Here is a 14,610-nt window from a genome sequence, read left to right on the forward strand (position 1 = left end):
TGCGGGGGTCTTAGCAATATGTGGGGAGCACTGGGGCAGGCATAGAGAGGGGAGAGGAGCATGGGAGTGACTGGGGAGGGGGCCTGGAGGTGCAGAGCAGGGAGCAGGAAGGTGTGAAAGGGCTGAGTAAGGAATTGGGGGCAAGGGAAGAAATGCTAGGGGACTTTACCTGAAGCCATGAGGCCGTTGCAAAAAAGCCTGGGGAGTGGAAGCTGAGTTGGTCAAAGAGACTGGGGAGCGGGACAGATGGTGTTGGCTGGAAGGAGAGAAGAGCAGAGGCAAGGAAGCAGGGGGACGCTGCAGCCACCTTCACCTGACCTCAGGGTGGCCCACTCTCTGGAGACTAGGTCCTCTGCTGTCAGCACCCCTCCAGCGCTGCCAGAGAGATGCTGGGTTCAGTCAGCTGAACAGGAAGAGTCGTTGTGCTTCACATAGACTCCCAGACAGGGATCTGTTGCCTAAGCAGAGGCATCTAGAGCCATTTTAGAGACCCCAGGCTGTCCTGCCTGGCTCACAGGTGTCCCTGTAGAAGGGCAGGATCTGCAGCTAGCCCTGGATTGTATCCATAATCCCTGTGGGGATGTCTCAGATACCCTGCAACAGCTCAGGTAGATATGATAGAGGATCTATGGGAGATCTGAGATCTTCCAGACCAGTTGCTGGAGGTCAAGCAAAGTGCACTAAGACACCTCAAGCGGCACTAGACAGTGCATGTGCAAGGCAAGAGAACTGTCCTCCACTGCCCTGGTAGGAGCCTAGACACATAGCTCACAAGCAGACACCTATGCACGGGCTCTTAATTGTCATTTTCTTAGCTTCATGGCAAAGCCATCCTAAGCACCTGAGTGTATATCCCATCCTGCTCTAGCCTGGTCCTCACAGACGGTGGTGCCAGTGCTGCTATTCCAGCACCCAGTTCACTGGAATGAATGAATGGATGAATGAATGAATGAATAAATAGCAATGATGCTGTTCCAGCACCAGCAATGCAGCCCCCAGCCCTGACAGCTGCCTGTGCCGCCGTGATGGCACGTGATGAAACCACTCCTGCCCCCTTTGCGTTTGTGAAATATGTGAGACTTCTTCCTCAAACCTAGAGTGCCAATAACAAGCATTCACAGGCAAGGAAATGCCCAAAATAAGGTTATGTGTGCATTTTCAGTTCAGCCCCCATCTGTATACTGTATGACACACGCTGTTTTCACAACCTATATTACACATGAAGATTTATGCTGTCACATGCCTATCTGTCACTCAACAAAGCTAAAGAAGGCAGGATAACATTTCTAAATCTTTAAGACTTCTAATATTACTTTTCTTTCTTCCTCCCAAATATATACATCATTGTGATTCATTTGCAGATACAGAAGCCCAGACATTTCAGATGAACAGTTCGTATCAAATGAAAGCACAGATCTTCATTATAAAGAAGTGATCAAGGGGAAAAAAGTACAGCTAAATCTTTGTTTAGCTAAATGCTAGCATGTTATAATTTTTCACAGGGACATCCTTCTGATGTAAACGTTAGTTCATCAATTTATCCTCTTAGAAAGGATTTTCAACTGCAGCACAGAAACATGGACACTTTTTAATAGACTCTGAAACATAGCAAAAGAAAGTAGAACTAGTGTGCCTTTGAAAATGGGACCAAGGGAATGGCTTGCACCTGGCAGATTTGTATTGTGGCATAATGGTCCTGATCTGCTCTTACCTGCTATTGCCCACTGCGGACTGGGGTTCATTTGGTCTCTCCAGAAGTTTCTGTGCTTTCTTCAAACAAAATTAGCTCTCCTAGCTAAGGCTTAGCAAAGGAGTTAGGAAAGAGATCCATTCTAAGAGATGCAAAACTGCAAGATAAGGACTTTGGCCATCAGCATGCCCTTAAAAGCTTTCTTTCTGGAAATTAGCTTTATAACAGCTCACCCATCAGGGCCAATCACCTAATACAAGGCATGATCAAAGAGGAGGCATCTGTGTTTTCTGATCTTCCATTTCCAGTTTTGAAACCTGAATAAAGCACTTCTGCCTCTCAGACTTTCAGGAGGATACAAATGTTTTGCTAAAGGCTCTCTCTTGTGAGTGCAAAGAAAAGTTTTTTATTGCTTTCCACTAAGTGGTGAAAATTAGTTGATGTCATTTAGCAAGATGTTTCTCCAACATTGTGAACAGAATTTCTGCCACCTCCATTTTGAACAGCTCTCCCACTAGGGAGGAAGCAAAAAGTTTATAGCACTAAGGGGAGTGCCAGTGACCTATATACATTACTGTCTGAGAAATATTATGCTTCAACTATTAAACCTGAATAGACACGAAAGGTTCTCACCCCAGCAAAAAAAAAAAAAAAAGAAACCATCAATGGAACAACTAAGAGGAAACAAAATAAACCCCTTTAAAGCCTACTTAGCTCCCTCTATGCATGTGTCCCATGCATACGCTATCTACCACTACTACTACTATATTCCTCCATCCCCCCCTTAACGATATTTCTTTATGAGCCTTATGTTTCTTGCTCATGCAAGGCTGAGAACCAGTGAGCTAAAGCGGTTAGAGAAGCTGATGGCATTTTCTCAGGTTCACAGTGCATGCCGAGGGAATTGGACCACACATATTTGTCAAGGTGGTGTGTTTTTCTGAAGAACTTCAGCTGGCAGAAGTGGCTCCAGCAGCCCCACGGTTCCTTTGGTGACCCTAGTATGGGGTGGGGGGGGGGAAAAGTCATTCCCTTTCAGAGTTCAACAGGCAGCAACATGAGCATTTGAATAGATGCATAACTGGTTTTACTTCCCAGAGAGAAGAACTGCAGACCTGAGGAGAGTGGCGGTGTGCTGGGCTTCTGAAAACCCACATCACACTCCAGCCCCACAGAAGGACCCACCACACTCTTCTGGACACCTGCTCTGAGCTTTGTACCTTCACAGACTACTTTTTACCATCTCTTTTTGGTACCAGTAACTACTTAATGAAAACTGTTGCACATTCAGCCTCTTTTGGACGGAAGAGGCATTTGGATGCTCGATGATGGGCATGCGTATTTACTGTCAGCTACGAATTTCACATGTAGAAAAAGTGCTAAGACTGAAAACCCAGGATGCTATCACAATAAAGTTTTGCAGGCACCGTGAGTAAAAGACTAGAGCAACTTCAGATCAGTTTGTTAGCTCTTATTTTAGTACTTACCTTCCAAGAACCAGATTACAAAAAGACCTTTTTCCTGAAAGTATCCATATGTAAGGTCCATGGTCTGTTGCACAGGCAGCAGCAGCTTTCTTTGAAGCCATAAAGCAAGCAGAAAGCAAGCAGTTGACAATTTTGGCAAGCATTTGGCAAGTTTGTTCAACTCCTGTTAGAAAAAATCTCCGGATTCAAATCTTTTATCATGTGGTTGTGAACAAAGTCCCTAAACATTGAATTCTTAGGTGTTTTCTTGTGGTAAACAGCTCTGAAAGGAGCAACACACAGGTTGTAACTTCACTGAAAAATTTTGAGATTACTGAAGAGTCTTAAAGGGGAGAGGAGCTTCTTTACTGCCTTTCAATAGGCTAGAGAGCCAAAATCATTGCTCTGTCCATGATGCACCATGAGGTGCAATAGCCATTGAATACTCCCAAGCTCACATCATGTAGTAGAGTTCACCAAGGCACTCACGCTCAGTTGCCTTCCCTGTTTTCCCTCCCTTTCTCTGCAGACAGGACAATATAGATTCCACACTCTTTGAACCTGTTAGTGACGTGAGTGGTGCGGATGAACTGATGTCAGCCAGGCAAGGGCCAACTATCCGAAGTGCTGCCGTGGTTTCCTGTTTTACAAGCCATTTTAATATAACAGCCTCGTGTCGTTAGGTTGGAAAACGCCTGATCACTTTGCACTTGCCGTTTGTAAAAATCCAGGGATGAAAGCTGTCAATTTTAGAATTGATTGCTAGGGACTAGGTAGGGTGAACAACGGATAATATTTTCAGAGCTTTTCAATATCAGCTAAAATTGATCTTATCATCTGATCAAGTGCTGCTGATCTGCTTGAAATGTGGTTTTGGTTGCAGTCTCTACGCTTCTAAATCAGTGTCTGCATCCCACTGTCATCCACCACTGCTGGAAGAAAGCGCTGGCAGAATTGGAACTGCATTGTCACTGCAACGCATCGGGTCAGAATCGAGAGAGAACAGCAAACCCGCATGAACTGTCAACCTCCACGTTGTCCTGTGGATGCAAACTTTGATCTCAGAGGACACTGCATCAATACCTTTCACCCTGGCTAAAGAAACTGCAGTGCAATGGAAACAGTACTTCCAGAAATGACATGGTGTTAAATAGAAGAGGGAATCGTTACTGCAAAGCTGACACAAAAATTGGAATGAAATGGGAAATTTCAACTTGACAGATCCAGAGTTTTAATGTTCACTGTTTGTTATCATAACATTTTCACAGCTCCAACTTGGCTCGTGTTTTAGTCTTATCAGCAGTCTGGAGATGAGGGCATTGCTCCCTGAGCTCATGGAGCTGTTATTTCATGGTTCTGAAAACACTCCTGAAAATTCCTTTTGAACTCCTTCTATTTCCATAAAAAGACTGTACAATAAGTACCCATTGTGGTCTGCCTTTATATTAAAGAGAAATCCAATGTAAAATATAGAAAGCTAGTGAACTCTTCCCAACAAGAAGCCACATTGACCCCCAGATCAATGACAGTCACTTATGGGTAGACCTAGCCCAGGCTCATTGAGCCGCAAATTTTTCTTCTGATTTCTGTCATGCCCCTTGCTGTGGTGTCTTAGGTATAGGCAGAATACAAAAGAGTCATTCTGTAAAGCTGGATTTTCCTCCCCCAACTTATGCCATTAACATGCATGCCAGAGGTTTAAAAATAATCACAATATTAGCATATTTCTTTGTGTTAACCCAGGTGAAGATATATGGGGTTATAGGACATTTGCCGTAGGAAGGGTTTTGTACAGAGATGAGCATTGTGTTTTATTCAAAGGAAGGTAGGATCGATGAGCTCGGCTCTACGGGTAGTCAGTATTACAGCTGGAATGAACCGGCAGACAGTAAAGTAACTTTTCAAAGAGGTGATATGACAAGTTACTGAGCCTTTTCTTTTCCTTGGATTGTCTTCTCTCTGGTCAATGAAAATAATTAGCTACACTGCATGTGCATGTACAAAGGCCTGCCAAACCAGGTGGGGCTGAAGGCAGGTCTAGTTTAACTAATCCTGATTAGGAATTTTGTGGCAAACACCTTGAAAGTATTTACGATCTTTATACTAGAGGAGTGTATATCTGCTAAATTATTAAAAAGGCTGATGAAACAACTTCCAGCTTGTGAACTCAGATTACTAGTTAAAATCATTGCTTTAACACAGGATTACGTTACAGCCATAGTACCCCTTAGAAACACAACCTGCTTGTATGCATAGCCTGCAGAGCAAACTTGCATCAACATGTAATAGACTCTCAGAAAATGAATCCAATGTATAACCTCACAAGAAATGTCCAGTATGTGAAGAAAAATTCCTTTACCATTCATCTTCTATGCCTGTCACCATGACATTTAATTCCAGAGATAAGTTTGGATGAACCAGATGTGACTTTTATTCAATATGCAGTTTTCCCAGACACTCTGGAAAACATCACACGGTTAAACTCTCCTTTGGCCAATCTGAAATTAATTTTTTTCACTTGAGATGTACAAATAAAAAGGCAATTTCTGTAAAGATATAGAGATAAGCATAAAACCAGATGCCTAAGTTTGGTATCTGAGAAAGCAAAAGCGTGTTCTGAGAGGTGATATGCTTTTACATGCCAACACATCCCTCACCAGCAAGCAATCGCTGTGCAGAGGCGGGGATGCTGCACAGCCCTGCTCATAGGGGCTCTCTCACTGGCAAGATTCATATAAGTCTGTAAATGCAAATTCAAGAATGTACATTAAACTTAAAAAAAATAGATTTGGCTCATCCAATTTTTTGACTGTCTTCAACGTCCAAACAAAGCAGGTTGAAATCTTATATTCTAAGTGCTACACTGTAAATCTTGCTGGTTTTGGTGACAAACCTGGTTTGATCCCTGAAAAATACACACTCTCCAGTATCTCTGTGAGTGTAGTACCATTTTAAGATGTGCAGATCAAATGTCTTGTCTTCACCAAATAACCCTGTGAGAAGCAGTATCACACTTGTGGGCAGCAGGAGCCTGAGATTACATAAAGCACAGTAAGAAGTGAGCTTGCTTCGGCTGTTTAACTTTAGGGAAGGAAGGTACAGGGAAATGTTTCTCATCTAAACTGAAAGAGCACACTCGATCATTGCCTTTAATCTCTGTTTTTACATATTTTACAAGAGCAGTGGCTTCTGAGTTTGTTTTGTTGCTTTTGTCACACGTTTTCTTGCTGGTGGAGCTCCTGCCCCAGTAGAGGACAGCAGGTTGTGTCCCCAGCATCGACACCGGTTAGACAGGCAGGATTTTGAACAGTTTGCTTCAAGATTTGGCAGAGAAGAGGTAAAAATGCAGTCTTGTGGATGGCACAAAACAGCCAGACCAATTTTTCCTGATTAAAAGAAAACTGACTCCATAACTGATTCATCTTCCTCAAGAGCACTTTGGTAGCTGCCAGTCTGAGCAATACGAATGTAAAATGCGTTGGGCAAGAGGAAAAAAATTAATGATCCCTCATCTCCTAACGCTGGAGTGTGTTTTCACAAGATAAATGCAGGCACATGATGGGCAGCTGAGCGGGGAGCCTGGCCTCGCCTCGGGCACCCAGCTCTGCTCTGAGGCTGCCAGCATGCATCTGTGTGTCCCCGTAGGCAGGGCTGGGTACAGCCGCACTGTGAAAACAAGCTTGGCAAAATGCAACCTTAGAAGATAAGGCCAAAGCAACTGTTTTAATCCTTTAGCAGAGGACTGAATAAATGGGAATCAGCTGCAGCAAATGTGATGCTACCCTGTGCAACCATTTTTCAAGGACTGTCCCCTGCTGAGCCTCGTGCAAGGCAGGCTGGTGGAGCTCCGGTGGCTGGGTGACCACCTGTGGCTTTCCTGAGAAAGGGTTTGCTTAATTCTTGCGGAATTAAATTAAAGTGGCTCCCAATGGCAATAGTGGGAATGAGGCCTTCTTCTCTGAGGTGTGGTCTTAAAATAAATACGGTCCTCCTGAAGCTTTCGGGTGAGAGAGGGAAGGCAGTGAGGGAATGAAAAATGAGAAGGGAAGAGTAAAGAACAAGACTGTCTTGAAACACCACAGCATAAAGCACTTAGGTGAAATAATTTGCATTTAAAAATAAAATCACCAGTAAATCGTAATTCCTTCCTACAGATTTCCCACTTTTTGATGTGCATTTTGCATAGTGGGTCAAGTGGAAGGCAGTTTTAGATCCTTTTTATGCAACGAGGGTAACTGCCTTCTATCATTTATTTGGGCGCCCTTACCCTCACCAGCATTACCTCTATCAGAAACAAATTTGAAACGCTTATGATAATATTAAACCCACAGCAGATGGCAGCATACATCAAAATTTTGCCTACATCCTCTGTTTAAAAAAAAAAAAAAATTAATACTGAATAGTTCATGCCTCAGCCACCAGAAGTGGGGAATGCAAATACAGTTATGGTCCCCATCGCACTCTTGGCTATTTGAGGAGAGGTTACTGGGGACATGCAGCTCCCCCAGTAAAGGAAGGGACTCTCAGGCACCCAGGAGCATGGGTCAGAGCATCCACAAGCCTCCCCAGGTCTCCGCTGGTGGGTGCTGGCCCCAGCTCCCCAAACTGCATGGCTGTGCTGTGTGTTAGTACTGCCGGCTCCTCACGCTACAGGATGCCATGGAAATCACAGCCTCAGGCTTTCTCATGCTTTGATATATTTAAAAGTGATATATTTAATATTTTTAAAATATTAAAGAATTACAGCAGAATAGCAGTAATATGCCACTGCAGAGCTGGTTTTGATCCAGAGAGATCTGTTGAGCAGTATATTGTCCACATCTCCAACTACCTGGCTAGACGATTTCCATCTGAGACTGAAGCTATAATTGGACAATAACAGTGAAAAAGAGCCTTTTCCCTGCAGTTTATTTTGTGTCATTCACCAATGGCAGAAAGAAAAAAGTTTATGTAGAGATTTAGCAACCTTCCTTTTTACTAGCACTTTTACTAGGACTAGGATGATATCACAACTTACAGACCTCAGGCCAAAAATGTAACTGTCACATACAAATATTTCTGTACAGGTACCCAGTGCCAGACGCTTATGGCCACGTGCAGATACCCATTAGATAGCTTGATTTTAAGAAACCCTTAAAGCTGGTAGGAAAATGAAAGCCAGAAACAAATTACTTCATTGCACCATGGCTGCAGCGAGAGTGAAGGGAAAGATGGTCACCTATTCAAGGTTTCTTTTACCTCCTCCTCCTGCTTATCCCTGTGGGAGGAGTACGGCAGGGCCGTGCCAGAGGGAGACTGTGGTCAGGCTCTGTGTCCCTGCCTCTCTGTGACTCTGCGTCCCCAAATCCACCCACCCCACGATAATCCCTGCTTTTTATAGTGCCTCCTCTGCAATACCCCTAGATCCTCTCCACCTCTCAAGACCTCTTTCTTGCCTCACAAGCTCTTTGCTTTCTCCATGCCTCTGTATCCCTAAATACCCATCTTCCCCCCCCCGGCTGCCCCTCATGTCCCCTGCCCAAGGCATTTGGCTGGGCAGGAGGCAGGACAAGCACCATCCAGCCGGTCAGCCCAGCGGCCGATCTGCTGATGCCAAACCAAAGCCTGAAACCTCCCTGCTTTTCCTTCAGTGGAAAGTCATTCAGATCTCTTTCTTCCTCCCAGCTGCAAATGTGTGCAAAACTTGTCAGAAGTTTGTATGACTGGTTCAATAGTTTCTCCCCCAGTTTCTCCCTCAAATTTTTTAAAATGTCCAACAGGCTCGGGAGCCATAAGGGGACTGGGAAGCCAGGCAGGAGGAGGGCAGATGTGCAGCCTGCTTGCCAAAACCAGGCAAACCCCCCCCAAATATCCCTAAGGCATGGGATAGCTTCAAGCCCTCATTCACTTCCAAAAGTAGCAGCCTCTCCTCCTCCTCAACTCCTCATGTCCCTGGGGTGAAGCCTCTTGTCACGCTGCCCCGGTCTGTCCTCAAGCATCCTTGTGCTTTTGCTGCTGTCCCCACGCAGGTGCCACGCAGGGCAGAACCCTGTCCCCTGCTCCAGGGAGAGGGGCCACACGCAGCCCCCCGCGGTGGCCGTGATGTCTGGGCACCAACCACCCCTCCTTCCAAGGGCAACCACAGCCCCGCTGGCCGCCTCATCGTTCAGCCGTGGGGAGCTGAGCCTCCAGGGTGTTTGTCTTCTTGGGTGAAGCGGGGAAAACAGCAAAGCCTCAAAAAAGCAAATAGGCTTGAAAATAAACATAAGCCAGCAAACCAACAAAGCAAAAAAGGCCTTGGAAAAGTTAAGGAGGTTTATGGTTGCAGTTCATTTCCAGCATCCCTCCAGGACCTTGCTGCTTCCCCCATTTCACAGCTGCCCGCAGCCCAGGAGCACCCCGAAAGGCTGTGTTTGGTGGAGACTGGACTCCACAGAGAGAATCAAGCCCAGGTCAGTGGCTACAGAGGCAGAGCACATCTCACTGCCTCGGGCAGCTGCAAGGACCCCCGTGGCAGCACCCCTGCCTCTGTCAGAGGGACTCAGAGCTGTTGCCCTCCCTGCCAGCAGCAGGCAGAGCAAACTGGGAGCATCTCAGTTTACATATTGCCAATGCAAGGTCTTTTTCGCTGGCAGCCCTGCCTGCTGTGTAAAGCCAGATATACTGCATGTGTGCTACACTGGGATCAGCGTTTCCCACCTTTCTGAATCTGAAGGCCGCAAAATCATTTTAAACAAAGCTAGGGACCATGTTGCACCATGCAGCCAAAATGATTTTTTATTTACAAGTAGAGATGCTTCTTTATTTATGCTAGTTTCCTTTTTCTGTTCATCCACCTGTACTTGTGGGCGTGTTCATATTTATAAAGATTTTTTTCCTTTTTTTTTGGCAGCTGCTGTGCAGATCCCCCTGTGGTCACTAAGACACTGGGACTGGAGACTCAGAAATGCCACTCCAGATGATGAATTAATTCCCCTTCACGTTGCAGTCAGACAGTAAGCAAATGCTGACCACTGACTCCTGTGGGACTTGAAGCTCCTCATCCCTGCCTGAGACATGGGTGAGCTGGAGGGTAGAGCAGTGACTGCTGTTCCCGGCCAGCATCCCTTTGAGAGACACCAGGGACGTCACTGTGAGACTCCTCCTTACGGATACCTGCATGTCATGGGGGATTTGTCGCTCGCTAGAACTACATAAATCACACACTGAAGACTGCGGCAGAGCAGGGACAGATCCGGGGCCATCCCAGGGGAAGGCCAGCGCCCACCTGGAGCTCAGGGAGAGCCCCCAGCCTGCACCGCAGGCTTCTCCCCAGGAAGGGCTCCTGCAGCCCTGCAAGGGCTGCCTGCACCCGAGGGCTGCCTGCACCTGAGGGCTGCCTGCACCAGGCTTGCGCCTGCCTGCACCTGAGGGCTGCCTGCACCAGGCTTGCGCCTGCCCAGCGTAACCCCTCCACCTACACTGCGCAGCGCAGCAGGCAGCAGTGTCACCCCTTTTACCACACCGACGTCCCCAGCTCTGCAATGTTGACTGAGCCTTTATCAGTCCTTATGGATAGCATCTGCAACTGCGATGAGCGTAATATTTTAAAGGCCTTTCTTTAGGCCCTGTTGAAGTTCCTGGGAAGCAACAGAAACCACAGACGTATGTGGGAACCTGAATTCTTCCAGACTGTTTTGCTGATGATGTTTTTGCAGCATGAAGGGGAGAAGCGCAGCTCCACCTGACCCATAGCCCCAGTTTTCCCCAGTGCTACAGACAAGTGTGTATGCTATCCAGCAATGCAGTAAGAGCTGGGAGTGTAGGGGCTGCACGACTGCTCCTCCGCCATTTACCTAGGAGTACATATCTACCAGACACTGTTAAAAGAAAGGAGGGGTAATAACAAGCCCCTCTGCAAATCCATTCACATTTGGCTCTATGCTTATGTGTCTTACTAGAGAAGAAACCCCATTTCTTCCTTTTTTTCCCAGCACTTGCAACCCCTATTCATTTTGTCCCTGGACTGAGCATTATTTGAAGGCTCCGCATCACTTGCATAATTTAAGAAGTAAATAGAAAATATTGCTGTACGCACACATAAAAGCATTGACTTGGTGATTCACCACGCTGAAAATAACTTCTTTAGCAACTGGCAGCACACCCAGTGATAAACGAGAGCTGGGCTAGCACTGGTGAGAATGACCAATTTGATGGTCGAACCCTGCTGCCACACAGACCTGACACTGAACTGGGTATCTTTGCCAGCCTTTGCCCAGAATCAGCTGCCTGCCTGTTTACGGGACACCAAATACACTAACAACACGTTAAGAGTGACTAAAAAATATAAAACAGCCAAAAAGCTCCTCCTCAGGCAAATGTAAATCGGAGTATTTGGACAAACACAACCAATATAAAATAGCCTCAAAAGTGACTTTTTTTTCTGTGGACACACATCCTGCCTAAAGGCTGCAGATGGAGGACAGCCATGCCGAAGATGTTGTTCTGGCTCCTCACCACCTCAGAGGCTGTGGGGCTCAGCAGCCCCTCAGAGAGTGAGCTTAGGAGTTTGTATATCAGCATCCAGCAGTTGTACTGGGTGTAAAATCAGGCCATCTGAAATTAGCCTGTGCTGCTAAATAACATTTTTCATGGGGAGCTTGCTTCATTATCAAGAAATACTAAACATTAAGTGAATATTATGCTCATAGGTGTAAAGCTATGTGCAGAGGTAAAACATAACTCAGTACAGGATCATGAAAGACATGATGGACACAGCAAACTGAGACACTTTCAGTGTTGTTTCTGTCAGAAGGAGGGAGGGGAGAGATTGAGGTGCCAATGATTTATGTTTCTCTTAGCTGTGGTAGCATAGTCACATGCAGATCTGCTTTTCCAGCAGCACTGCTTTTTGAGCAGCTCAAAACTAACATTCTTCTGAATCTGATCAGGAACTACTGCAGATTTTTTTTTCTTTCTTGAGTTGGTGAAAAGCAGGTTTAATCTTGGATTTAAACCATTCAGCAGCTCAAAGGGAGCACCCCCATTCTACTAGCAGAGAATCAGGGACTGAAGCTATGTAGCTGCTTTCAAATTTTGTATGGGTGCCTCTCACTCTGTTGTGTATGTGGCATCAGGAAAAATAAAGTGGCGTTGAGAACATCCCTAAAGGATTACATTACAGAAGATCTAATCAATTTTCATTCTCCAAGTTAAATGAACTCAAAAAATAAGCAATATTCAGAAGTAAAGGAGATTTTCTAAATATTTAGTTAATCTAGTGTTCATAATGTAAGTAAGATTCATTTAAATAACTTTCTACAGCATCATTCTGTATAATCCTTGCTGTACAAAGCTCAGAAATGTTCCTTATGTAGCTGCCTTCAGCTCCCCAGCAAAGGAGGAATTTAAGAGCCACAGGGTCAGTCAGAGAGTCTCTCAGGTGTTTGAAGCATGACGTGTATGGGCAGTACTCTACAAAATATGAAAAAAAGGTTCCTGCTAAGGGTATTGGTGCCCAGGCAGGGTGCAACAAGCGACTCAGACCTTCTGGCTCATCCTCTGGTCCCTGGGGCATCCTCAGTGAGGTGGCTGTAGCAGAGCATTTCCAGAGGATGGAGGGGAAAACGCCTGGCTTTGCCTCAGAGCAGGCTGAAGGCAGGCACCCCTCTGACCAAGCCCATCGTCGCCGCCGCATGGGAGCTGAGATTTTTTGCATGACCCCCCCTTTGCTTTTCACATGGACCATCCCCGACATATTGCCCACAGTTTCAGTGGCATCACTCTCATATTACAGCTAAGACATACCCTGCTTCATGTTTACACCTAACCAACTTTTAATATCTGATGTTTACAACTCGCCACCACTATCAGCAGTCTGTTTCCACAGGGAAGCAGAGTAGTGCAGTGTCAGCCCCTCAGAGGTTCCTTGCGACGACGTTTAGAGGCACACCCCTCTGCACAGCAACGTTACGGCTGTATGCACAGATAGGTGCGAGGGACTAACATGAAGAGAGAGAAACCATTAAACTGTGAAGATTAGCAGGCCAAGACCATAACCTACTTCACTAAGTAGCCCTTTGCTTAGAGGATTGACCTGTGTTGGGCCTATTTATAGTGGAAGGCAATACACCCCTGAGTTCACAGCTATTTTTGATATTTGACTGGGCAGATCAAATGTCAAATGCAACCCTGGAGTGCCTGCATCAATTAGTTAGGAAAAAAATATTTATGTATCTCTATGCTTTTATATATTTTTATATAAATGTATGTATGTACGTGTATGCATATGTTTGTGTGGCATATAGATACATATACATGTTGTTTACCTTATCCTTTGCTTTAGATAGACTGTAGCTAATGTGATGTGCACTCAAAAGCCAGGGAAAACCGTGGGTTTCTAGGTATCACAGAGTCATCACAATGCTTACAACAGATGTGTTGCTTTGACCCAGCTGCCCCAGATGTGCCCTGGTGCTTCAGACCTGTCTCCAGGCAGTCAGCATCCACCAGAAGGACTGCCAGTTCTCCTCAGTTTTTAATGGCAGGCTTTTCTGTCTGTGGCTTTCTCCTGGACCTGTGCTATGCCCAGGGCTCAGCACTGGTGCACCTGCACTTTAAGATCCATGCTGGACCTTGCAGAATGCATCCCAGGGTCAACTAAACATCACACCACCTGCAGCTCTGTTGCTCTCTGGTTGATAGCACAAAGCCACGGGTTGAAGGAAAGCAGTATGTGGTATAGGGAGATGCACTGGAACAGGCTGCCCAGGGAAGTGGCTGAGTGCCCATCCCTGGAGGTACTTAAAAGATGTGTAGATGTGGTGCTTAGGGACATGGTTTGGTGGTGCACTTGGCAGTGTTAGGTTTACAGTTGGACTCGATGATCTTAAGGGTCTTTTCCAACCCAAATGATTCTATGATCCTATGATACAGATATATGGCTGGCTACCTGCCAACGTGCACAGCAGCAAGGGCAGATGTGGCCCTGATGTGAACGGGGGGCCAAGGAGAGGCTGCTCCTTCCCCTCCCCTTTGCTGACGCCAGGGCCCTGCGACGTGCAACCCTCAGGTTCTGCCAAGGAGACAGCCTGTGGTGTGGCGCAACCCCGGTGCCTGACCTACCAGGGCTGCAGTGTGGGAGGAGGTGCTTGGAAATACTGGGGAGGCAAATGCCACTGTGTGCTGATAGCAGAGATCTCCTCCTCCAAGCGACCGCAACTGGGGAGCAAGAACAAGTATTAGGAGGAACTCAGGGTTATCCGTGTATTGGCCCAAGCCAAAGGGAAAAAATTCTATCATCTTGAGGCCATTAAGTACACAAACTAACTAGAAACAATTGATTTCTTTCTCTTGCATCAAGCTGGAGCGCTGTGGGGCGAGTCAGGCACGGGTGTGCTCAGCTGGTGGTGGAGGGAGGGAGGGGAAGGGGGTAACAGGAGGATGACCCTTCAGGACCCCTGGTGCCCGGATTACGGGAATCATTTAAACAGGCAG

The 14,610-nt window shown here is 46.1% G+C and overlaps 1 protein-coding gene across 1 annotated transcript in view; it reads left to right on the top strand.

Annotated features, from left to right (window-relative positions):
• The window catches only part of TMPRSS3 (transmembrane serine protease 3), a gene marked incomplete at both ends in the record, with an annotated part of 40,156 nt that overhangs the window by 16,047 nt on the left and 9,499 nt on the right, over positions 1 to 14,610 (top strand). The window lies entirely within an intron of this gene.

This window comes from Platalea leucorodia (genome assembly GCF_965183815.1).
Source record: "Platalea leucorodia genome assembly, chromosome: 2".
NCBI classification, from domain to species: Eukaryota; Metazoa; Chordata; class Aves; order Pelecaniformes; family Threskiornithidae; genus Platalea; species Platalea leucorodia.